Consider the following 25487-nt stretch of genomic DNA (forward strand, 5'->3'; position numbering starts at 1 on the left):
TCCCTGGGCCTCCCCCAGTCCCCCACTGGTGTGTCCAGAAATGCACTGAAGTCATGTGAGCAAGAACTTACCTTTCCTGCATTTTGGAAGCTGTTTTTTTATTGCCCCTAAGGCCACTTCATTTTCTTTTCTATGTGTATTAGTGTCAGCATTTCAAATATAGCAGCTCTTTGAAAAAGGCATTTCTGGAAGGAACCCAGGATCTCATTAATGCAGTGCCTCAGTTTTATAGATCAGGAGCAAGCTGAGTCCTGAAAAAACTCGGTGACTTATTTATTATCAAACCCCAGGTTGGTGGCAGAGCTAGGATGAGAATTCCTTCCCCTGCCACCCTGGCCAGAGCTTGCTCTTCTAATACAGTGGTCCTGTATTAGAAGTCCTGACTGCACTAATTAGAGTCACCTGGGGGACCTATGCAGCAGTGGTTCTTAAAGTGTGGCCCCTGGGCCAGCAGCATCAGCATCACCTGGGAACCTGTTAGAACTGCATGTCCTCGCTGGCCCCAGACCTCCAAAATCAGAAGCTATGGGGGTGGGTTCAGTAATCAGTAGCTGCACAGGCCATCCAGGTGATTCCAATGAAGCTAAAGTGTGAGAACCACTAGTTTCGAGAGTGCCATGCACTGGCCTGTCCTCCAATATTGTGATGTAATTGGCCTGGGGTGTGACTTGGGTTTCAGTGTTTTTGAAGGTGATTCTAATAAGCAGCTTGAGACGAGAGCCCATAATTCTTATATTCTATGCCTCTACAGTAGTGCCCCCTTATCCTTGGGGGATACATTCCAAGACCCCCAGTGGATGCCTGAAACTGCAGATAGTACTGAACCCTGTATACTGTGTTTTTCCTGTAAACACATACCTATGATAAAGTTTAATTTATAAATTAGGCACAGTAAGAGATCAACAACAATAACTAATAATAAAATAGGACAATTATAACAATATACTGTGATAAAAGTTACCGTAGATCTTAGCAACCTCAGCATATGGTTTTTTTTCTTTCCTTATCAAGTCGAGAACTTGCACCTTTTCACTTAAAGGGAGCACTTTGTGGCTTCTCTTTGGCGTATCCGAATTGCCAGCACCACCACTCTTGCGCTTTGGGGCCGTCATTAAGTAAAATAAGGGTTACTTGAACACAAGCACTGTGATACCATGACAGTCGATCTAATAAGGGAGATGGCTACTAAGTGACTAATGGGTGGATAATATATATAGTGTGGACAAGCTAGACGAAGTGATGATTCCTCTCGGGCGGGTTGGAGTGGGAGGGCTTAAGATTTCATCACACTGCTCAGAACAGCATGCAATTTAAAACTTAATGAATTATCTATCTCTGGAATGTCCATTTAATATTTTAGAATCACAGTTGACCACAGGAAACAAATTGCACAAAGCGAAACCAAGGATAAGTGGGGACTGTTGTACTTGAGCAACCTGTGGATTATCTGTTTAAGAGCATTGCATGGTGCTGTGTCACTAGCAGTCTGCCTGCAAGTTTCCCCTGATGAAGACTGGTAACCTGCTGCTCACAGGTGGCATTTCCTCCCTGGAGAGTGTGGGACTCTATGGCTGACCTTCGGGAGTTGCATTTTTGTAGTTTACAGACTTATCTTTGTGTGAAAATACAGTGTGTCTCAGTTTAGTATTCCAGTGACCTTGGAAATAAATTGATTATATGACTCTGCTTTAGAACAACTCCGTTATTTATAAATGAGCCTTGCAGCTCGGCTCAACTGTTGGGTGTAGAACTGATCCTGTCTAGGTAGTCACCCTCCTTAGCCTAGTCTGTATTCAGCATGGAGGTATTAGAGGTGATTTTGCTGCATCAAGGCCATCTCTGAAACCCCAGGAGAGCTCTGAGTGGTAAATGGAGAGAGAATGCCGCCATACATTAGAGTTTTGCTCTGTTCTTTCCTGCACCCTTACAAAAGTGGGGAAGATTGACTTTGGCATAAAATTATTAGTAACTAAAAAATACCCTTTAAGAGGAAGGAGGGGTTTTGGTAAGTCTGACGGTTGTGTGTGTTTAGGCTTGATGTCGGTGTGTTATTTAAACATTAGCCACCAGACCCACCTAGGTCAATCTTGGTGGATCATCGTTTCTTTATCTACTTTCTTTTTTTTTTTTTAATTTTTATTTATTTATTTTTTTTCCCCCAAAGCCCCAGTAGATAGTTGTATGTCATAGTTGCACAGCCTTCTAGTTGCTGTATGTGGGACACGGCCTCAGCATGGCCGGAGAGGCGGTGCGTCAGTGCGCGCCCGGGATCCAAACCCAGGCCGCCAGCAGCGGAGCGCATGCACTTAACCGCTAAGCCACGGGGCCGGCCCTTTATCTACTTTCTAAGTAAATGACTGTTGGTCATTCTAAATCTTGGTGCGTTTTCTGCAGCTGATCCCAACATGTTGGTTCAGAGGCAGGGGCCTTACCCTAAGGGAGTGGTTCTCAGCCCTGGTTGTTCATTGCATCACCTGGGAGCTTTAACAGCTACTCGCTTGCCCGGGTCCTGGCCCTGGAGAGCCGCTCTAATTGATCTCAGGCCAGCCTGGGCATCTGGCAATTTAAAACCTCTCCAGGTGGTTCTAATGTTCAGCTGGCACTGAAAACCACTGTTCTAAGGAGTATTAAACATGACTACTAGCACCTGTGGGCCATCGGAAGTGGGTTTTCTCAGGTGAGAACTACCAAGCAGGGCTACACAGTGAAATCCAAGGGCAGATAACGTTTCATTCTCACTTTCCCCTCCGCTCAAGCCAGTGCTGCTCAACTGCTAGTCGGTGATCAGAAGCCCGGGGTGCTTGCGGATGACATCATGGGATGTCTGTCTGATTAACAGCTGCCGTCCTCTGTAGAGACGTGATACCAAGGATTGCAGACAAAATGATCAATTGTGCTTGTGTTTGCATTTTTGTCCTTGAGGCTAGTTTCAAGGCACCCTTTTGATAGTCTGTTTAGCCTATAATGAAGGAAATAAAGCCAGGGTGGGGAGGGTGAGATGGAAACTAAATTAAACCGAGAGCAGCCATGCAAGGCTGCAGAGAGAAATCTCTGAATTTGCTTAAAAAATTATCTCCCCTTCCCTGGTCCCAAACCTCACATCAACGTGCTCTGCTGTGTGGGAGCAACGTGTATATTTAAGGTGGTACCAACTGAGTCTCGGTCCTGGGGAGGAGCACAGACACAGGAGAGAAGTGCATATCTGGCTTTGCATGAAGTGCTCAGGAAAACTTTGTTGCTGTGTTGAGAAAGACAGTGAGCCTTTTAATAGGCTTATCTAATAAGCAGTCAATTAGACCGTATCTAGTTTGCATTAACTTTCAAACATTGGGTGTTTAGAAATTAGGAAAATTAATTTACTGGGACACCAGTGAAATACATTCTTGAAGTTTCCTAGAAAGATTAATCATATTAACCCAAGATTTCCCATGGGAACATGTTCTATATGGCTGAATATGGTGGCCATTGGTGGTGGTGTGTCTTGTTGGTCTTGTGTTACCCCAACCTTGGACGGGACCTGAGAGTAGCCAGCTGGCCCATGCAGGTGAGGAGGAGTCTGATAACTCTTCCTCAACCATGAAACCCTCAATTTACCTGAAAGTTGAGCTTAGGTAATCCACCATGTTCTCTAGGGGGATAGAGGGACTAACACAGTAAAGGCCCCTGGAAGGACCTGCTGCCTTCTCATGGGTTCTCCCGAGGTTGCATTTCTAGTAGTCTTCAGGGCTCCCAGAGAGGGGACAGGCTGATCCTGTTTCCTCTATAACTCCTTATTTTTAGGACCTTAAAACTGATTCATACAATATCACTCCAGGTTGGAACTTGGCATGAAAATATGAAGTCTGCGAGCCTTTAAAAACTTTTTTTGGTGAGAGCATGAGTTTTTTGAAGGTTTTTGGCTATTCTCAACAACTAAAATGGTACTTTGGATATTTTGAAATGTTTCTCGATTTTTAAGTAGTTATTTTGATTTCAAAACTTTTTGTCTGTCCTCTATGCTTATTTTAATTTTCTCATTCAGATTCAGTTTAGAGTCTTCCCACTAGGATTTTCATGATCTTTAGTAACAATTTGAATCTCTGTCTCTTCCTCCACCATGGTAGATGTAACATGTGGATGGTTGAGGTAGATTATAAAATAATAAAACTAACTTGCCATAACGCACTGTCAAAATAGGAATCCTACAACGTTTTGAGTTGGTAGTGGGCTCGTTAGAACACAAATGCTGTCCAGCAATGGTGCCTGTGGGAGCAGTGATGTCTGCTTGACAATTTAAGTTCTGTTATGATTGTTTTGAAAAATTATTGCAGTTATTTTTGGCTCATTTATAGCATTATAAAATTAATTTTAGTGAGTATTTAGAGGATGGCATAACTATTCTGTATTAGCAATTTATGCAATAATTTGCATGTGTAATAATGTGTGTATATACTGTGTAATAAATAATTAGATGGGACTTATGCTTCGTATCAATTAAGATTCATTTGGTTGGAAATGACAGAAATCACACTGGCGTAAACACTAAGGACATCACTGCCGTGGGCTCATGGAACCGAGGAGTAGAGTAGGAGGTTGGACCTCAGGTAAGACTTGGCCAGGTTGGGCTTCTCGGCAGTTCTTTCTCTATCTGACTGCTTTGTCCTCAGCTGGCTTCTCTCGTGGTGATGAAGAGGCAGCTAAACTGAGGAGATAAACTCTTCTGTTTAATCAGGAGTTGAGGTGGGTTGACTTATATTGCAACTTTAATTACTTTCGGTTCACCACACGTTTCAAATGTCTTGAGGCGGGAGCAGAAGAGCTTAGGTTTCAGTCCCCACATGACTGTGGAGCTATCACTCTGCTTTCCATCCTTATCCTGACTTCCTGCAAGCCACCACACACTTGGTACAAGTCTGGCGGAGTAGATTTAGGGTACCTCTAATTCAGATCTGATCCATCATTCCAGCCCACGTGATTGATAAGAATTTTGCTGGTTCCTTCTAACTTCCACAAGATCCTCCCTCGGATGCTGATACCTCATCCCACCTGTGCCTCAGGGATAAACGTGCTGCTGGTCTTTGCTCACTTAAGAAGGGCTCAATACCTCTGAAATTTGGTTCCTTTAAACTTCTTGGAGACCTAGCTCTCTAGTGGGTAAAAAAAAATTTCGTAGTTTATCCACTGTTTTTGTTATTTCAGTGGTAGTGATGGTCTTCCATGTTCTTCTGCATCTTAACTGGAAGAAAAACCCAAAAGTAACGGAATTAAATTGCTACTTTGAGTTTCTCCATGTTAATATTTTAAGTATTTATTTACATATAAAAATATTAACCCAGAAGTAGACACCAGTGTTTTAAGAATTATTATTCCAGGAGAAAGAGAAAGAAGAACGATGCTAGAGGGCTGACTCTGTCACCCTTGAGTGTGACCCCAGAAGAGTCCCTTGACATGTCTATGCCTCTGTATTAGTTTGCTAGGGTTGCTGGAACAAAGTACCACAGACTGGGCGACTTAAATAACAGGCATTTGTTTCCTCACAGTTCTAGAGGCTAGAAGTCTGAGATCAAGGTGTCAGCAGGGCTGATTTCTCCTGAGGCTTCTCTCCTTGGCTTGTAGATGGCTGTCTTCTCCTTGTCTCTTCTCATGGTCATCCCGCTGTGTGTCTGTGTCCTCATCTCCTCTTCTTGTAAGAACTCTAGTTATGTTGGATTGGAAGCTGACCTTAATGACCTCATTTTCACTTAATTACCTCTTTAAATACCGTGTCTTCAAACATGGTCACTTTCTGAGGTACAGCAATAACCTTGAGAAGCAGGTTATTGCTGAGGAACATGCAGATGAGGGGTAATGTTACACCACTTCCAGCCACCCTGGGGGTGGGAGGGGTATGTTCATGAGAACACTCACACATCTCTAAAAGGTAAAAAACAAATTTAGAGGAAATTAGAAATAGACTGCATAAAGGGACTCTTTCTATAAGAATAGATAATCATAGTTGGCTGGTCATCTATTCACAGTTTTTTCTTGATAAACGGATATTAAAGGAGCTGTGTAACCTCAGGCAGGTTAGAAAGGACTGAGCCACTCGGAGCTTCAGTTTCGTCCTCTGCGACTGAGTAATATCGTCTACCTCTTGGGGGTTTTATGAGTTTTAAATGAGATATTGAATACTTGTCACTAAGCCACTAACAAATATTAGCTATTGTTGCAGCTGCTGTGGTTATAACTATTATTATTTGTATCCCCATTCTTCATTATTAGGGGATCACTTCAGTGCCCTTGTTCTGATTGAGTGGGAGAGAAAGAGAAACCCTGTGGAACACTGAGCTGGGAGCTAAAGGTTCTCATTATTATTCTTGAATCCGTCATTCTTGCCTCTTGAGAAAATCTGTAATACAATCAGGGAATCTTAGTGTTCCTAGACTAGAAGTTACCCTTAGAATTCATGTGCTTAAGTTTTTCCTCTTGTTTTCATTTGTTAAATCATCAACTATTCATTGACCCTCTAGATATGGAACACACTGTGGTGAGCATGACACAGCATGGTCCCTGCCTCCAGGAAGCTTGTGGTTCCATGGGGGTGATAGTAAAGAAGTAAACAAATGTAGCAGGTATAAATTATTTTTAGTTGTGAAGTATTTAAAACAGGCAAAAAAACCCCCACAAAACAAAAACAAAAATCCCACATACCCAGCATTCAGACTTAACCCATGTTAACATCTGGGCGTATCTGCTTCAGAACTTTTTTCTGTTTTGAGAGAAATTAACATTTATGGATATGACTGGGTATCCCTCCACCTCATTTATCATCCTTCTAGCTTACTCCCCAGAAGAAACCACCATCCTGAGGTTGGTGCAAATCCTTCCTATCTGTATTTTTTAAACTACTATAACATTTGTACTATATAGTCATAAAGTGTATATTGTATTTTTTGATTTGTATGTTTTAAAATTTGCATAAATAGCTTCATACTGTGGAGCTTGGCATTTATCGCTCACAATAATGTTTTCCAGGTTTATCCATGTTAATAAATACAAATCTGGTTCATTCATTTTAATTGTAGAGATTTGTCTATTTTATTAATCTTTTCAAAGCACCAGCTTTGGTTTTATTTTTCTTCCCTACTGCTTTCTGTTTTTCACTTCTTTCTATAATTTTTATTTGTATCTTTATTATTCCTTTTTTTTTTTTAACTTTCTCTATATTTAGTCCTATTGCTTTTTCCCTAACTTCTTGAGTAGAATACTTAGCTTATTAAACTTTACTGTTTCTTCTTTTCTAATGTATATATTTAAGGCTATACATTTTCCTATAAGCATACCTTTAACTGCATGCAAATTTTGATATGTACTCTTTCCAGTATCCAGCTCTAAATATTCTCCAATTTCTGTAATTTATTTCTAGAGAGGCAGTACAATGTAATAGTTAAGAATTTACAGATAAGCCTACTGGGTTTGAATTCCTGGCTCCACCACCTACTAGCTTGAGTGACCTTGGGTAATTCATTTAACCCTTTGGTGCCTCAATTTTTTTTATTTGTGAAAATAGTGATAATTGCATGTACTTTATAAGAATTATTAAGATGATTAGATAAGTTAATATATGTAAAGCACTTACAACAATGTATGGCAGAAAGTATTCTATGTTGTTATCTGTTATTGTACCTATAAATTATTTGAATTTTTATAATTTTTCGTCATACGAGTTTTGCCATCTTTCAAAAATGATTTATAATTCTATGTATAGTGATTGGAGAATGTGGCCCATTTGATGTTTCCATTTGGTTCTTTTTATAGTTTCAGTATCTCTGCTGAGATTTCCTATTTTCTTTCATTCATCAAGAATATATTTTCCTTTAAGTCTTTAGACATAGTGATAATATTTACTTTAAAATTCTCATTCTCTCTTCTAACATCTGGGTCATCTTGGGATCTGGTCTCCATTTATTGTCTTTTCTCTTGAAAATGGGTCACATTTTCCTAGTTATTCAGATGTCAAGTAATTTTGGATTGTGTTCTGGATATTGTAAATATAATATTGTGAAGACTGTGGATTCTGTTCCTCTGGAGTATTTTAACTGGCAGTTAATTTTGTTGGACTCAAACTGCAAAACTTTTCTCTTGGGCAGCATCTCAAAACTTGGTTCTGTTCTTTTATCCTTAGCTAGAGTCTGTTCTGCGTAGGGGTCATCTAGAGATTTGGATAGAGTTGATATACAGAATTTTGGGCTCTCCTTTTTTAGAACTCTGCTTTCCATCATGTCCCCGCTTGGTTTCCAGTCACTTTGTGGCCTGAACTCTGTCCTTTGGTTCTTCAGGCCTGAGGATTGCAGGCTTTCTATTCGAGTATAAGCCACCCCATATAGCAGTGACCAGGCCTGCCTTCAGCCTCCTGTGCTGTTCTTTTCTTCCAAGCTCCCTTCATAACCTGACTTCCCCCACTCCCAGATCTTTCTGCATTGGCTCATTTTCCAGTCCTTCAGGCCATTGGATTTTTGTATTTTGTTCAAGTTAATAGTTGCTGTCTACAGGAGGTTTAGGTCTATTAGAAGCTTGTTGGCCATACTGCATTCCATATGATATTGATTCTTTGGTAATGGTTGAGATTTGCATTTTGGTTTAGAACATAGGCATTTTTTGTTTTAATAAATGTTTTATGTGTAAATTAAAAGAATGTGTATTCTTTAATTGTGTACAGTGTTCTCTATATGTTCATTAGCTCAAATTGTTGCAATGTCCAAATCTTTCACATCCTCATTATTTTTGGCTTGCTTGATTTATTTAATTAGAGATATATTAAAAATCTCATAACTTATTATGGTTTGACCTGTTTCATAGGTCTATCAATTTTTGCTTTATATGTTATGAGGCAGTATTTTTTGTTGTATATAGGTCTAGGAGGCATATTCTTGGTGAATTATTCCCTTTATTATCATGTAATGGGCCATTTTTTTATTCCTGGTAAAGCTTTTGGCCTTCTAGCTATTTTCATCTAATATTAATATTGCCAGTCAGATTTTATTTTGGCAATGTTTGCCCGATATTTCTTTTGCCTTAGTTTGATTTTCAGTTCCTTCTCTATCATGATGTTTTATACATGTGTCTTAAAAGTAATATGTATTTGAAATTTTAAAAATGTCTAATTTGAGAATATCTGTCTTTTCATTGGAAAGGTTAGTATTTTTATATTTATGGTGTTATTGATATAATTACATTTATTTCTACCATCTTATATTTTGTTTTCTATTTACAATGCCATGATTTTTCTTTGCTTCTGTTTCTTTTTGTTGTTGTTGTTGTTTTTCTTTCTTTCTTTCTGTCGGTCTTACCAGCTTTTCTTTATTCCCCCTTCTTTCTTCCACTGTTGTGGAAGTTTTATAACCTGTTCAATTTTGTTGTTGTTGTTAGCTTAACATTAAAAAAAAATTTTGTATTAAGGAAGACTAAAGATATCAAGTATCTTTCATTCATAATACAAGAGCCTTCAAATGCTTTAACTTTCATTTCCTTGTTATTTTTGTCTATTTAATTATATTTTGTCCCTCCTATTTAATCATCATTATATATTTTTATAGTTAGAATTATTTAGATTTATTTATATATTTACCAGCTTATTTGCTCAGTATTATTTCTTGCACCCTACTTCTCTGTGTTTAATTCCCTTTTTAAAGAACATTTTAAATCAGGGTTTGTGAGTGATTAAATTATTATCTTTGCTTTCCCGAAACTGTCTTTATTCCATCTGTACTCTTAATGACAGTTTAGGTGAATATAGAATTCTAGGTTGAGTCTTATCTTTTCTCAGTACTTTGAAGATATTATTTCACTGTCCTCTGACTTCTGTTTTTGCTACAAAAGGTCTTCTATCCATTTGATTTTAGATTCTACGTAAATCATCTATCTTTTCTCTCTTCAGGTTTAAAAAATGTTATCTTTACGTTTTATAGTATATGGATGGCGGATTTGCCATATTTATCCCAGTTGGGACTCAGTATGATTTTTGGATGTAAGTATTCATGCCGTCTGTCAATTCTGAAAAAGGCCCAGCCTCCTTCTCCCTGCGGAGTGTCTCTTTCCCATTGTTTGCTTGTTCCTCTCCTGGAACTCCTAGTCAATAGATGTGGACCTTCCTGTTGTTTCCTCCATGTTTTGTAATGTCTTTTTATGTTTTTGGTCTCTTCAGCTCTATGTTCTGTATTCTGGATAATTTCTTCTCATTGGTCTCCCGGTTCACCAGATTTCTGATATACTAGATCTAATCTCCATTTAATCTGTTTCCTGAGTTTTTAATTTTAGTGATTATAATGTATACTTCTAGAAGTTATATTTGATTCTTTGCCAATTCTGTCTGTCCTTTTTATAGTGTCCTGTTCTTTTATTATGATTTTACCTTTCCTTTATCACTTTGCGTATTTTTCACATAATTATTCGAAGTCTTTTTTAAATTATTCCACCTTCTGAATTTCTTGGGGTGCTGATCTCTCTGTTTGTTGTGTCTGCTCATTCTCTCCTATACTGAACCGTTTTCGGGTGTGGTTTGTAATTTTGTACTATGAGCTCAATTTAGGCTGATGTGTCCCCCTCGCCTCACCCCACTGCCCCATCCTCTTTGGAATTGCTGTGTTCTGGGTTATGGAAAGTCTTTATCAAGTAATTTCACATGTGCTTTTGTCAGAGTTTTTCACAAGTCCCAACGTGAGTTCTGCTTTATGTTTTTCTTTAGGAAATTTATACCACAAGAGTGACATGTATTTGTGTGTGTGACACAGGCTGGGAGAGCTGCACTGGAGACTGTCCTCCATTCCATTCAGAGCTGTGAACAGAGACAAACTTCCCTGCACTTCCCTGTGCCTGTGGGTGGGGTTGCCCAGCCACTCCAGGGTCCTGGCCAGATCTCTTATCTCCACATGGCAGTGTAACACTGGCCCTTTACTCATTAGACCAGTATTTTGATCTAATATCTGCTTGATTGTCGAGGCCTCAGATTACTAGTTTACTGTTTCAGGTATGGAATTTATCGTTGTGTCTGTGCCATCCTTGATGACAGGGACCTTCCAGAGGGGCTGTTTCCTGTGCCCAGCTCAGTGGTCCTGCTCAGCCCCTGGGCACTGCAAGCGTGAGGTGCCTCCCTACTGCTCGGAGAACCCAGCCACGACCTCCCAGGCTGGAGGAGTCCCCCTCTCGGCTCTTGCTGCTTCAGTCCCTGCCCCTCATCTCAAGGACATCCCTTCCCCTAATGTTGTTCTTTTAGAGAGCTCAGAAACTACAGCCATGGATCATGGCTGTGCCCAGACAACTTCTTTGGGCCCTGCAAATTGCCCACCGCAAAGGAGCACAAAGGCTACCTTATCACAATAACATAAGAAAAAAACACATTAATACCTCAGTACATCAACACACTGAAGTCCCTGACTGCTTCTTTCACTGACCTCAAGTACAAGCACTATCTTCTTTGTCAGTGTTGTCTGAGGAAAATACTCAATGATTTTAAACATTCTGTGGAACTTGAGTTTGTTCCTGCGGGCCATAGGGGGCAGCTGTCATGCTCCTGGCAAAGTGTTTCTTGGCTGCCCTCTGGCATTTCTGATATGTGCCCACCACCTTATCTGGAGGGATCTAGATAGTAGCTCTTGGCTGAGCAAGGATCTGTGCTGGAGGACTAGAGAATCAGACAGACCTCCCACCCACGTGAGGCTGGGAACTCACCCACGTCTTGTGGCTGCCTGGTGCTCATGGGGGGCACTTCTGAGATCACCAGATAAGTGTTTCTTGGACTTCAGTCTTCCTAGAAAAGCCCATGGGGCACCTTTTGCTTTGTGAGTTTTCAGTAATAATCATTTCTGCATTTGCTGTTGTCTTCCAGGCTTAATTTTCACAATCTTTGAGGGGACTCTCTGATCCTGCCACTTGCTTTATTTGAGCCATGTGTTTATCTAAGTCCTTTTGATCCCATTTTTATTTCATTTTAAGACAAACAACTGAGGAAATCTTTTGGATTTTCTTTTGGCGTGTTGTTTGGGTAGGCAGAGGATGCTTATTAATTATCCTTTGGGAAGAATAAAATTAAAACCCAATAGTATCACCCTATAAAATCATTATTATTGTTATTGTTATTATTATTATTATTGCCATTATTATTCCCTGAGGCAAGATGACTGTGGATTTGGAGCCTGTAAGATGCTTTAAAATGGACACTGCCTGCTGCCTGCCTATGTGGCATGGGCGTGAACATGTCCCTGTTCACTGTTCATTGGGACGGGGCCTTGGCAGCATTGGGCAGGGTCTGACACTGCTGCCCAGCATGCAGAGGGGCTTAAAGTCAGCCAGTTTCTCTTATTCCTATGTTTCCTCATCCATAAAAGAGAGTTAATACTTTTCTTAATATTTTTACTTCACCAGGTTGCTGGGAGTTAAGTGAGCTAATGCAAACGGGTTTTCATTAAGTAGCAAGTATTATTAAAGCATAGGTTGACAGAGTGGGTTCCCCAAAAGCTAAGCCTGAGATAAGGATTTAGTTTCAGTTGGTTAGTTTGGGGGAGGGAGGGATCCCAGGAAGGAGGAGGGAGAGACAGGGAAAAGGAAAATCCAATGGAATCCAGTGGAAAACCCAGTGGAAGGTGAGTGTGTGCCAAGGTTGTTGCTATGGGCAACAGGGGCTTGGTTCCTATAACAGGAACTCGGAGAAGTGCATGGAAACTTCCAGAGCTGTCTCATAGATGCGGATGGTGTGGCGCTGGAGTGTCATCCAGTAGCTCTCATCTCCCAAATTTATGGGCTGCTCTTGTGTAGGCTGAGTGAGCTTTTAGGTGTAAGAACCTGCAAAAAACGAAAGGCCAGCGTCGTATGCCTGAGGAGGGGCCCTGTCGGCGTGAGCTGCCCACCACAGCATTAGCAGAAGTCAGGGTGATGCGGGGTACTGCAGGGAGGGCTACCAAAAGAGGATCCTGCAGGTGTCCTAGCTGGGAGGCAGCGTGTAGTGGTAAGAGCCTGCCCCTAACCATCTAAAAATGTTAACAGTTTAAGAAAGCTTGTTACCTTCTAAAATTTCCTGTATGTTCAGTTAAAAAAAATTCTTTCTGCATGAACAGTCAGTTGATCTATGCTGTATTTGTCCCTTCCCTCTTCCATCCTTCCTTTAAAAAATTTAGTCCTACGCAAAAGTAGCTCTGAGATCTCCAAAGGAGTGGACAGAGCATTGCAGATGTGGGCCTCCTGGAGGCTTGGTGAGGGCCATCTGGAAAAGAACTCCGTCTTGCCTGGGGGGACCCACCTGTGCTCTTGTGGTTCCCTCTGGAGGCTCTGCTTTCTGGGCTGATCCCTGGAGAATCAGGAAAAATGGATAAGCCAGGCCTGGGAGCAGTGTTTGAATGAATCTTTATGTAAACATTAACTATATTCTGTATGCTTTTAAGCTTTCAGTAACTTTGTGTATGTGTATTTTCTTTAAATTGGCTTTAGTATATTTTATTTTTAGGTCTCTATACTTAAACTTGTAATATGCCCTTTTATCGAAGGCAGTAATTTAATCACTGGGCCAATGTTTATTTGATGCTGACTGTGCCAGGCCCAGTCCCAGGCACTGGGCATCCTGCAGTGAGCAAAAGACAGTAGTCCCTGCCCTCACAGAGCCACATTGCAGTGGGCGATTGCTGACAGTTGGATTGAAAGCTGATTACTAGTCTTGTTCTGGATGTGCTCTAGGGAAGAGCAATCCCAATCCTCTAATCACCCCTTCTTGCTGTGCCGACTTAGTGGGAGCCTGGGGTGAAAGGACTTGTTGATTCTCAGTGGTGTTTGCTGGGCAAGGTGAAAGGAGAAAAGAAAGAGAGTGAGAACCAAGCCACCAGATTGACAGCTGTGACTCTGCAACCTGAAGCAGGGGTGTCCGAGTAGGGATGGGGGTGTTCCGAGTGGCACACTGCGTGGGTGGGAGTCTTGCTTCCCATACTGTGCGCCCACCTGCTGGCCTCCAGTACGGCCTTCCTAGCATCCTTGTGCAGTTCTCTGCTTTCCCTTTCTTCTGGGACCAGATGGGCGCAGTGGGACTGAAGTGTGCCCCTCAGAACCCGACCCTGGTTCATGCCATCAGAGCGTTTTTCTAGCACTCAGAGGCATTGCCGGCACGGACTCCTCACTCCTTGTGCTCTCCCGGCACGGTCTGTGTCCCTTCCTCCCTGCCTCCAAATGCCACTGCTCTCCAAGGTGCACTCGTGGTTGCTGCTGCTCTCTTCTCGCTGCCTTGAGGTCCTTATGTGGCTCTACCCTGGGGCAGCCCCCCTCGCTCTCTCCAGTCTCTGCCTTGAGCCCCTCATCTCCCTGTAATCTGGCTACACATCTCCAGTGGCTGGCTGGAGGCACCGCCTGCTCTCTATAACTTGGTGTTTCCGAACCAAATCATTGTCTGATGATGCCCGCCTCTACTGACCTAATATCCAGTTCTGGCCCATTTTTTTCCAGTCACCCAGACTCAAAATTAACTATTTTCTCTCTTATCCTTGTCCCCTTTACTTGTGTTCCCTTATACTTCTTATTGGTTTCTTATTTTGGTATAGTTGCAAAGAGCTTTGGTATACCCGTTACCTGAATTCACCAATTGTTAACATTTTCCCCTAATTACTCTCTAGTTTCCTTTTTCTCTCTCTCTTCCCCTCTTTCTTCCTCGAGTTCCTTTTCCTTTCCTCCCTCTCTTCCTCCCCAGCTCCCTTCCAACCTCCCCCAGCCGTCTACCCCTACATATATATTTTTTTCTGAACTACCTGAGAGTGATTTGCAGGCATCGTATCCCTTTATCTATAAATACCAGAATTTATATTTCCTAAAAACTCTTACCATTGTATAGTTATCAAACTTAGAATATGAAACATTGACACAATACTGTTATCTGATATACCATTTGAGTTTAAATTTTGCCAGTAGTTCCTATAATGTCTTTTATGGCATTCTTTTCTTGGTCCAGAATCCAATCTAGAATCACACGTTGCATGTAGTTGTCGTGTCACCTTAGTCTCCTCCAGTCTGGGCCAGTTACTTAGTGTTTGTCTTTCCTTATCTTCACATTTCTTCAAAAATACAGGTACAGTCTAGTTATTTTGTAGGACGTCTCTAAATTTGGTTTTGGGTTATGCATTTTTGACGGGACTACCACAGAAGTGATGTTGGGTTCTTCTTAGTGCATCTTATCAGAAGGCATATGCTGTCACTTTGTCCCATTATTGGGAATGTCACCTTTTATTACTTGGTTCACGTTGTGTTTCTAGGTTAATCTATTGTAAAGTTAGCTTTCCATATGTAATTAGCAAGTAACTTGTGGGATATTTTAAGACTACGTAAATATCCTGGTCTTCATCAAACTTTCACTCCTTGGTTTTAGCATCTCTTGGTTCTTGGCAGACTCAATTATTACCGTGACGATTTCAAAATGGTGCTTTTCTAGCTCTTTTATTTCCTCCACATTTCTTTTGTTTTTGCTGAGGATGATTCGCCCTGAGCTAACATCCTTTGGCAATCTTCCTCCTTTTTTGCTTAAGGAAGATTAGCCTTGAGCTAACACCTGTGCCAGTCTTCCTCTATTTTGTATGTGGGATGCCGCCACAGCGTGGCTGACCTGTAGAGTAGGTTCGCGCCTGGAATCCGAACCCATGAATCTGAGCTGCCAAAGCAGAGCGCACAGAACTTGCACCACTCGGCCACGGGGTTGGCCCCCTCCTCCACATTTTTGATTGGCATTCTCCTGCAAGGAGAGCTTCCCCTTCCCTCCCATTTATTTATTTATATCTGTGTGGACTTGTAGATTCTTATTTTACTCCATGGATACTCATTTATTTACTTATTTCTTTTGGTGCTCAAATGGTCTCGGATTTGGCCATCGTGAGTATAATTTTTAAAATCAGTATGGGTATTGGATTTTCTACAGGCTTCTGCAGCGTCGTGGAGACATGCCTATGATTGTTTTCCTTAGATGTATTAATATGGTATATTATGTAAATAGATTTCCTAATATTATAGCAACCTTGAATTCCTGGTTTAAATCTCACTTGTAGTGTATTATTTCCTTCCAGTGATATTGCGTTCTATTTTGCTAAAGTTTTATTTAGGCTTTTTGCATCCATATTCATACATGATGTTGCTCTATAATTTTTTTTGTGTGTGTGTGCTGTCACTCTCAGTTTAGGTATCAAAGTTATACTAGCTTTTAAAAAAGTGTGGAAGCTTTCCTTTGTTTTCAGTGCTCTGGAACAATTTATAAATCATTGAGGCTGCCTGGTCTGTGAAGGTTTGTAGAATCCCCTGTGGAACCATCTCAGCCTGGTGCTTTTTGTGGCTGTAGTTCCTTCATCACTTTCTCTGTTTCTTCTATAAAAATTGGCCTGTTGAAGTTTTGTATTACTAATGGGATCAGTTTTGGTAAATTGTATTTTCCTAGCAAATTTCGTTTAGCTTTTCTAATTTAAGCACATAGAGGTCCCCCTTACTTGATCTATTAAATAATTATTATTTACTATGGTTCAAACTAGATTACAAGTTCCTAGATCACAGGGCTTTTGGTGTATTAAAGATATACTTTGGCTTATGGAACTGTATGGAAAGACCTTTTTGTGTCTATCTTTTCACTGCTCTTGAAAATCCATGTTGTTTTTGGAGGCCCATCTTTGATGTCACCTATTCCAGGAAGTCCACCCTGATTGCCTCACTTAGTTTTCTGGAATCCTGAGGTACTTTGTCTACATTCTCAAGATCACACTTATCTCTATCTGCTGTTTGTTGTCTTGGTTGTGTCTGAGGCACTCTGGCTGGAAGGCAAGACTCATGTATTACTGTCCTATTGCCACTGTAACAAATTACCACAAACTTAGTGGCTTAAAACCACAGAAATGTATTATCTTACAGTTCTGGGAGTCAAAGTCTGAAATTAGTTTCACTCGGCTAAAGTCAAGATGTCAGCAGGCCTTCATTCCTTCTGGAGGCTCTAGGGAAGAATCCATTTCCTTGCCTTTTCCAGCTTCTGGAGGCTGCATGTATTCCTTGGCTCTCAGCCCCTTCCTCCACCTTCAAAGCCAGCAATGGGCGATGGAGTCTTTTCTCATGCTGCATCGCTCTGACAGTTCTCTTTGTAGTCAGACGTCTGTCTGCCTCCCTCATATAAGAACACGTGATTGCGTCAGACCCACCTGGATGATCCAGAATACTCTCCCCATCTCAAGGCCCTTAATTTCATCACACCTGCAAAGCCTCTTCTACCACATAAGTTTAACATATTAACATGTTCAGGGGATTAGGAATGGACCTCTTTGGGGGTCCATTACTCAGCCTACCACCTTCATAAATATATTACCAATGATTTCATAATATTACTCATGTTTCATAAAAATGTTTCTCCCGTAAGTCTAAGGAGTGCAATCATAGTTACTTTTAATAATTCTTTTTTTTTCCTTTTTCACTTATCTTCTGGACATGTTCTCTGTGAGAACATAGAAAATCACTCCAGAGCAAGCACTTTAGACCTCTTCTTGAATATTCCCATTACTTGATTGAGAAAGAAGATCTAAAACTCAAGCATTGAGACAAAAAAGAAAAGGATACTGTGATATTGTGTGTGTGTGTCTGAAGCCTTTTTCCCACATGCAGTTCCACCACGCAGAGGGATTGGAAGAGGAGTGGTGTTGTCTTTTCCCAGTTCTCTCCTGTACTCTTATGCAACACGTACCCGCCCTGCTTTGGTAACTCAAAGCAGTGAAGGCCTCCAGCTTAAATAGGAAAATCTGCCTCGAGCTGCAGACAGATCAAGAATGCATAGTTTATTATTTAAAGTACACGCTGGCTGGGGCTGTCCAGGTGGCTCAAGGAAGCTCCTGGCAGCCGGTCCAACCCTGAGGCTGGAGGAGGGATTGTGGCCCCCAGAAGGCGCAGGCCAGGCGGCTGAGTGAGCACACTGCCGGAGCTGCTGACTTGGTGTTCCAGGGGCGGTGGGGGTGGAGGGCGCCGCCCCTGCCAACTCCCGCAGAAGTGTCTGATTTTTGAATCAGCAGCGTTCATATTCCCTCCAAGGGAGAGAGCTGGAGAGAATGTGTGACTGAGCTAAGGAGCACGCCCGGCTTCCCTCCCAGCAGGAGGACTCGGGCCAGGAAGTCCGACACAGAGAAAGGGAAGGGGAACAGACACTCTGTTGGGAGTGACTGTTTGGTCTTTTTAAGAAACGACTTTAAGGTTGCATTTTTTTTCCCCCTCTGCAGAAAGGTCTAGCCTTTTCGGTACACTAATTTCTCATGGAAAAGCCCAGCAAAAAAAAAAGTCTCATCAGGACATCTGCTGCCCAGTTTTCTTGGGTGTTTTCCAGCCACGAATGCACTGGGTTCATTTTGCACAGCCTTCTTGCAAAGCAACGGGCAATTTCTTGTGCACGACCAGACAGGGAATTCGCTCGCTGGAACTGGTATGGGGTTGCATAAACTGCCTTCGGGCTGAGGGAGCTTGTACCTTTCTCAATCCATTAGCAAGTCATACATCAAACTCTCTGTCACTGGGTTTGGACAGAGCTGGACAGTGAACCGTAGGGGAAAAGCCCAATAAAGCTGAGAGTGTTCCCGCCCAGTTGAGCAGAAAATATCGGGCGTCATTGGTGGTCGACTGATGGTGGTGTGGACGGAGCCTGGACCAGCTGCAAAGGGCCAAAGCCCCCAGGCGAGGCCTAGCCCACATCTGCCATGGGTGTTGACACCACACCCTGTGCTCAGGGCCGCCCAGGGCTTTGGAGAGGGGAGAAGAGGCTTTTCTTCTCTCCAAGGAGACAACTTCTATTTAGAGACAGAGCTTGCAGGCCAGGGTCCCATGGATCCCTTAGGGAGTCCATGCTGGGCCTTCTGGGCCCTCGCAAAGGGAATGAGCGTTCTTTATGTCAACATTTAAGGAAGGACAACTTTCTCCTCTTACCCCTCACTGCCGAGGGCAGCTGCTGCTTTTCTGACTCCCCATTTTGGGGAGCGCTGCTTTCCCTAGACCGTCTCTAACCTCCTGACCTTGACGTGCAGGGAGCCGCCTTTCCCTGTGTGGCCCACAGTCCACCCAGCGGGAGAGCTGAGCATTTGAGTGTCAGGCCTGCTGCGTCCCGGAGGGTGTCATCTGAGTCGCATTTGGACTGTGGGTTCCCTTTCTGTGCAGCAGTTAATCATTTTGTTGGTGTGGAGTATTCAGAGCAGCCGAGGCCCTCAATTAATTTCTGTCAGGGGCCTTGTTGGCTTGTCTCTGAGTTTGAAAAACTGCCTTCTTCGGTATAAATATGTGTTTCCTGCCGGCGAGGGACGTCTTGGCTGTTCCAGTGATGTGAGCGTCTATGCGTCAAACCCGAAAGGGAAATGTTGTCCCTTGCCAGCAGGTTACCTGCCCCCAAATCCTCCTTGTCTCCTCTCCCTGACACGCTTCCTCAAACCTGCCCCTGGAAGGGTCTTTGGGTCCTGCATCTCCCATATGAGGATGGAGATTTTTTACTTGATCATCTGAAGACTCCGAGGAATAGCATAGGTATTCTTTTCTCCCATTTCAAATGACACACTACCTCATGAAGCACTGAGGAAGGCTGTTTGAGAGCCCATCTGAAGATGTTCCAAGTGTGTTTCTTCCCCCTCTGTGTTCACGTCATCCAGTGAGTTCCAGGCCCTCAGGGAATACTGTGGTGGGTGGCTGGGGAGCATGGAGAAAAAGCTCCAAGAAACAACTGAGCCATACAGACCCCAGCACCCCGACCTAGGGTGGGGCTGAGGGCTCTGAGAGGATGGGGAGGAGGGTTTGGGAATGCTCACTGGGGAATGAGGTTTGAGATGGTCCTTGAATGCTGCTGGACTTCAGTGGATTTTCAGGGCAGATCATTCTAGAGAAGGGGGACAGCTTGTGTTGTCTGTCCCTTTGTACACTGTTGGCATGCCTGGTGCCTTCTAGGGCTTGGAAATCTCATGCAGCCAGCGGGAATGGGTTTGGGAGTATGGAGAGGGCTCCATGGCAGCCAGGATAGTGAGTGCAGAGCCCAGAGGCAGGCAGGCCTGAGCTTGAGACCTGGCTTAAAATGCGTGTGTGCTAGCTACGTGACCCCGAGCAGGCGCGTCTCCTCCTGAGATTGTTGCGGAGGCTCCGTCCTGGGGCTGACCACTGGCGTGGTCACTGGCAGAGGGCTGTGAGGCAGCAGTGGCAGAAGGGAGGTTCTGTCATGCAGCTTCCAGCCATGGTAGAACACGGGGATCATGTGATTAAGATCAGAGCTTTCTTTGGGACATCTGTGCTGTGAAAAATCAGTGTTCTCAAGCAAAATGCCTTGCTTCTAGGAGTGGCCAAATAATTGCTGGATTTGGGGACACGGGGACTTGAGAAGAAACAAGAACAGGGTTGATGGCCCTGAACCCAGTGCAGCTTCCTTGCCTCATCTGACCAGGGCACCGAGCATGTAAGGTGTGCGTCCAGGTAGATGAAACTTGTCCCTCTTGTCCCTGCTTCCCAAGGGTGGCCTTTCCTGCTGCGCCATCAGGCTCCCATGGGGATTGCACACTGGATTGTCCCGTGGAGAAAGGAAGTGTGGAGGGGGAGCCAGAGCAAAGTTAGCCAGCTAAGCCAGGGATTCTGTTTTCCTTTCTCATGACTTTTTTTTCATGAATCTAGCGCTGACAGTACAGACTTGTTGAAGATAGTCCACTTTCAACTGTATTAAAGAGTAGATCCTTGGAGTTCTGATACACTAGTAACTACCTAAAAAGGGAAAGCTTTTAGCAATAGCAAAAAAAGAAGGAAACTGTTCAAGTTGCAGTAAGAATATAACTGTGGTTCACTTACCGCCAGTGTGAGCGATGTGGGCGTTGTCTTCAGGAGGCCTGAGCCTTGGAGCAGCGTGTGAACGATGGTGTTTGGTCACTTGCTTTGCCTCTGGGGATTCTGAAATTTACAACTGTCATCTTCTGCTTTTTTCCTTCCAGTTGTCTCTGACAAGCAGCCTCTAGCAGCCTATGTTCCAGACAACTGAACATCATTTCTGGCTGCCAGATAAAATAAAACGTTTTATAATAACTTTTTGACAAGGCTCTACTATAAAACATTCTGTGGGGTGTGTGCATGTGAATTGTCCGTGTATGTGGATTGTTCTCCTCTAGGGGTGTAATGTTTTTGGTAATGGATGTTGCTGCAAAGTTGTTTAAAAAGTGAAATTTTTGCAAAGTGAACCAAATCTTAAATTAAGTACATGAGCTTACCATTTTAAGGAAATCTGGAGTGAATCCTTCTGTAAAGGGGAGAAGTTTTTGGCAGGATATGTACCAGCTTCTCAGAAGGTACTTGTTGGTCACTTCTGTATTTTTCATAAAAAAGCTTAATTGTTTTCCTAGATCAGATCTGTGATTGTTGGGCTCCCTTAGAGGGGCCCTGTTATATGTGGGCAAGACCATCTCCCAGCTGTGGCCATAGCAGGTGTGTCTGGCTGGGTACCAGGTTTAACCCGTAGCCTGGGAGGCAGCCCCGTGTGCAGAGGGTCCATGCGAGCTCACACTGGTGTGCTGTTCCATGGGACATGGAGGACATCAGCCACATACCTGGCACTGTGCCTGGCATATTACATCCGTTATCTCATTTTATCCTTCCTTAAGTGCTCAGCTGTTTTCGTCACTGTGAAGCTACATGCTTCCCATTACAGCTGAGTAAACATGAAGGAGTAATTAGGGACCACCGGCAGGAGGGAGCCCTACGTTGGTCAGGCCTCTCTCTATCTCAAACTAAACAAAAAAAGGAATTTATTGGCTCATGTGAAAAGTCTGTCAGGTAATATGAGCTTCAGTCGTGGCTGGACCCAGGATTTCTTAGTAATGTGGCTGGGGCTTCATTGCTTTCTCCTGCCATCTTGTGCCTCTGTTTCCCTCTGTGTTGGCTTAATTCTCAGGCAGGTCTCTCCAGACAGTAGCAAAGGTGAGCCCTGGCATCTGTAACCTATGTGGTCCTTAGTGCCTGGGAGCTCAGTCTCGTCAGACTTCAGAAAATGACTTGCGTGGCCCTGTTTGGGTCACATGCCCATCCATGGACCAGTCGCTCTGAAGAGTGGAGTTCTCTATTCTGTCCACATAACATGGTCTGCATGCAGCAGAAGAGTGGCGCTGGTGATAGAAGCTTCATTGGTTTTGTGTGGTCCCAAATAGCAAAGAGACTTTCTATTGTCAGGATGAGACAAAGCTACAGATGCCCCCTAAGGTGGTGTGGATCATTTTGTCAATCTCTGCCTTTTTCTCCTGGGCCAGACTCCTGGGATGGCCTTTACCCAGAGGTGGCCTTTGTCCAGGGTTGTCTGTAAAGTGCTGCTTAGTCTCTGACACTGTTCTCTCTTGGTTGTCTTCTCCATTCACTGGAGGGCAGTGGGGGAAAGTCATGTTCAAACTGGGAGCTCTCCTTAGGTGAGAGGCCCTTCTAAGAGTGATGCTTTGGTCCTGTGTTCTTGTAGGAGGCCAGGGGGCATAAGTCCAGGTTGGCTCAGGTAATATGGGTATGTGCTTTGGGCTTTGGAAGCATAGCAGGGCATTTGAGTTTCTACCTCAGCATGGGATAAAACCAACAAATTATTGCATTTACCTCTGTATCAGTTACTATTGCTGTGTAACAAATTACCCCCAAGCTTAGTGGCTTGAAACTGCCATTTTAATATGCTCAGAGATTCGATGGGTCAGGGATTCTGATAGGTCATAGAGGAGATAGCTTGTCTCTACTCTGCAGTGTGCAGGCCTCACCTGGGAAGACTTGAAGTCTGGGGGCTGGAGTGATCTGGAAGCTCCTTCACTCACATGTCTGGCACTGGGAGTGAACAACATGAAGATAGAACTACCAACTGGAGCATCTATGCGTGGCCTCCATGGCTTGGCCACCTCGCATTACAGCAGTAGTCATACTTCTTACTTGGCAACTCAGGGCTCCAAAGTGCAAGAGTTCCGGCAAACCTGGCAGAAGCTGTCCTGCCTTTTAGGCTCAGCCTCTGAAATCACAGAGCATCACTTACACTAAACTCTATTGGTTGAAGCAGTCACAAGCCCACCCAGATTCAAGGGGAGGGGAGATAGACCACATCTCTCAATGTCAAAGAATTTAGAGGCCTTATTCAAAACCACTACAAATCTGTGGGTGGGTGATGCTGCTAATGTCAAGGGTCCCGTTCCATTGTGCAAGGGGTCAGAGACAACATGAGGAGAGGCTTACCTCCTTCTCTCTTCCAAAGGGAGGAGAGAACATGTTTGGTGTTCCTCTTTTCAACCCTGACTTCTTTAGAAACTGGGATCCGTCAACTATTGGTAGTAGCCCTGGATCAGGCCTGTATATCACAAGTGCAGTGTAGTCACACCAAGTACAGCACTTAATCAGTTAGCCAGTTGTAGCTTTATGAAGGTAAAATTAACATACACTAAACTGGACATATTTGAAATGGACAATTTGATGTTTTGATGTGTGAATGTACCAGTGAAGCCACCACTGCAATCAAGATAATGATCATTTCCATCATCCCCCAAAGTTTCCTTGTTTGATATATATGAAATCATGTAGTATGTACTCTTTTTTTTCTGGCTTCTTTCACTCATCGTAATTATTTTGAGATCCCTCCATGTTCTTGTGTGCATCAATAGTTTATTCCTTCTTATTGCTGAGTAGTATTCCACTGCATGGATAATCCACAGTTTGTTTATCCGTTCACCTATTGATCAACATTTGGGTTGTGTCTAGTTTTTGGCTATAACAAAGCTACTATGAATAGTTGTGTACAAGTCTTTTTATGGATTTTTAAAAAACATTCTTGGATAAATATATAGTTGAGGAATGGCTAGATCATAAAGTAGGTGTGTAGTTACCTTCTTAAGTAACTACCAAACCGTGTTCCAAAGTAGTTGTGCCATGTTATATTCCCACCAGTGCTGCCTGAGAATTCCAGTTCCTCTGCATCTTTGCAACACTTGGGATAGTCAGTCTTGTTAGTTTCAGCTATTCTAATAGGTTTGTAGTGGTTCTCGTGTGATTTGAACATAGTGATCTGCTGCATAACAACATTTCGGTCAACGATGAACCACGTATATGATGGTAGTCCCATAAGATTAGTACCATATAGCCTGTGTGTGTAGTAGATTATACTATCTAGGGTTGTATAAGTACACGCTATGATGTTTGCACAAGGATGAAACCCCCAATGACACATTTCTCAGAATGTATCCCCGTCGTCAAGTAATGCATGACTATATTTCTTTTTTGGCAATGTGTCTGCTTAAATATTTTTTTCTTATTATTGAGTTTTAGGACTTCTTTGTATATTCTGCATACAGGTCATTTATCAGATAAATGTTTTGCAAATATTTTTCTGAGTTCATATAGTTTTTTTTGCTTTTATTTTGGTAAATAGCTGTTTCTTTTTTGTTTGTTTGGTTTTATTATTTTATTGGGGCCATAATAGTTTATAACATTGTGAAATTTCAGTTGTACATTATTATTTGTCAGGCACCATATATATGTGCCCCTTTACCCCTTATGCCCACCCTCAGCCCTTTCCCCTCTGGTAACCACTAATCTGTTCTCTTTGTCCATCTTGCACATATGAGTGAAATCATGCAGTGGTTGTCTTTCTCTTAACATAATACCCTCAAGGTCCATCCATGTTGTTGCAAGTGGGATGATTTTGTCTTTTTTATGGCTGAGTAGTATTCCATTGTATATATATACACCACATCTTATTTATGCAGTCATCAGTCGATGAGCACTTGGGTTGCTTTCACGTCTTGGCCATTGTGAATAATGCTGCAGTGAACACAGTGGTACATAGGTCTCTTTGAATTGTTGATTTCAAGTTCTTTGGATAAATACCCAGTAGTGGGATAGTTGGGTCATGTGATATTTCTATTTTTAATTTTTTGAGAAATCTCCATATGTTTTTCAGTGGCTGCACCGGTTTGCATTCCCACGGTGTACGAGGGTTCCCTTTTCTCCACAACCTCTTCAACATTTGTTATTTTTTGTCTTGGTAATTATAGCCATTCTCACAGGTGTAAGGTGATATCTCATTGTAGTTTTTATTTGCATTTTATTTGCATTTCCCTTATGATTAGGGAAAAGATGTTTAACATCTTTTCATGTGCCTGTTGGCCATCTGCGTATCTTCTTTGGAAAAATGTCTGTTCATATCCTCTGCCCATCTTTTGATCAGATTGTTTTTTTTGTTTTTGTTAAGTTGTATGACTTCTTTATATATTTTGGAGATTAACCCCTTGTTGGATATATGATTTGCCAATATTTTCTCCCAGTTGGTAGATTGCCTTTTCATTTCGTTCCTGGTTTACTTTGCCTTGCAGAAGGTCTGAGGTAGTCCCATTTGTTAATTTTTTCTTTTGTTTCCCTTGCCTGAGTAGACGTTGGTATTCAAAAGATGCTTCTAAGACCCATGTCAAAGAGTGTACTGCTTGTATTTCCTTCTAGGAGTTTTATGATTTCATGTCTTACCTTCAGGTCTTTAATCCATTTTGAGTTAA

At 42.6% G+C, this 25487-nt stretch overlaps 1 protein-coding gene across 1 annotated transcript in view; it reads left to right on the plus strand.

The window, feature by feature from the left end:
• The window catches only part of ADAMTS17 (ADAM metallopeptidase with thrombospondin type 1 motif 17), a 366608-nt gene that overhangs the window by 11498 nt on the left and 329623 nt on the right, over positions 1–25487 (plus strand).

This window comes from Ceratotherium simum, chromosome 3 (assembly GCF_057802395.1).
Source record: "Ceratotherium simum simum isolate JZ-2026a chromosome 3, ASM5780239v1, whole genome shotgun sequence".
In the NCBI taxonomy this organism is placed as follows: Eukaryota; Metazoa; Chordata; class Mammalia; order Perissodactyla; family Rhinocerotidae; genus Ceratotherium; species Ceratotherium simum.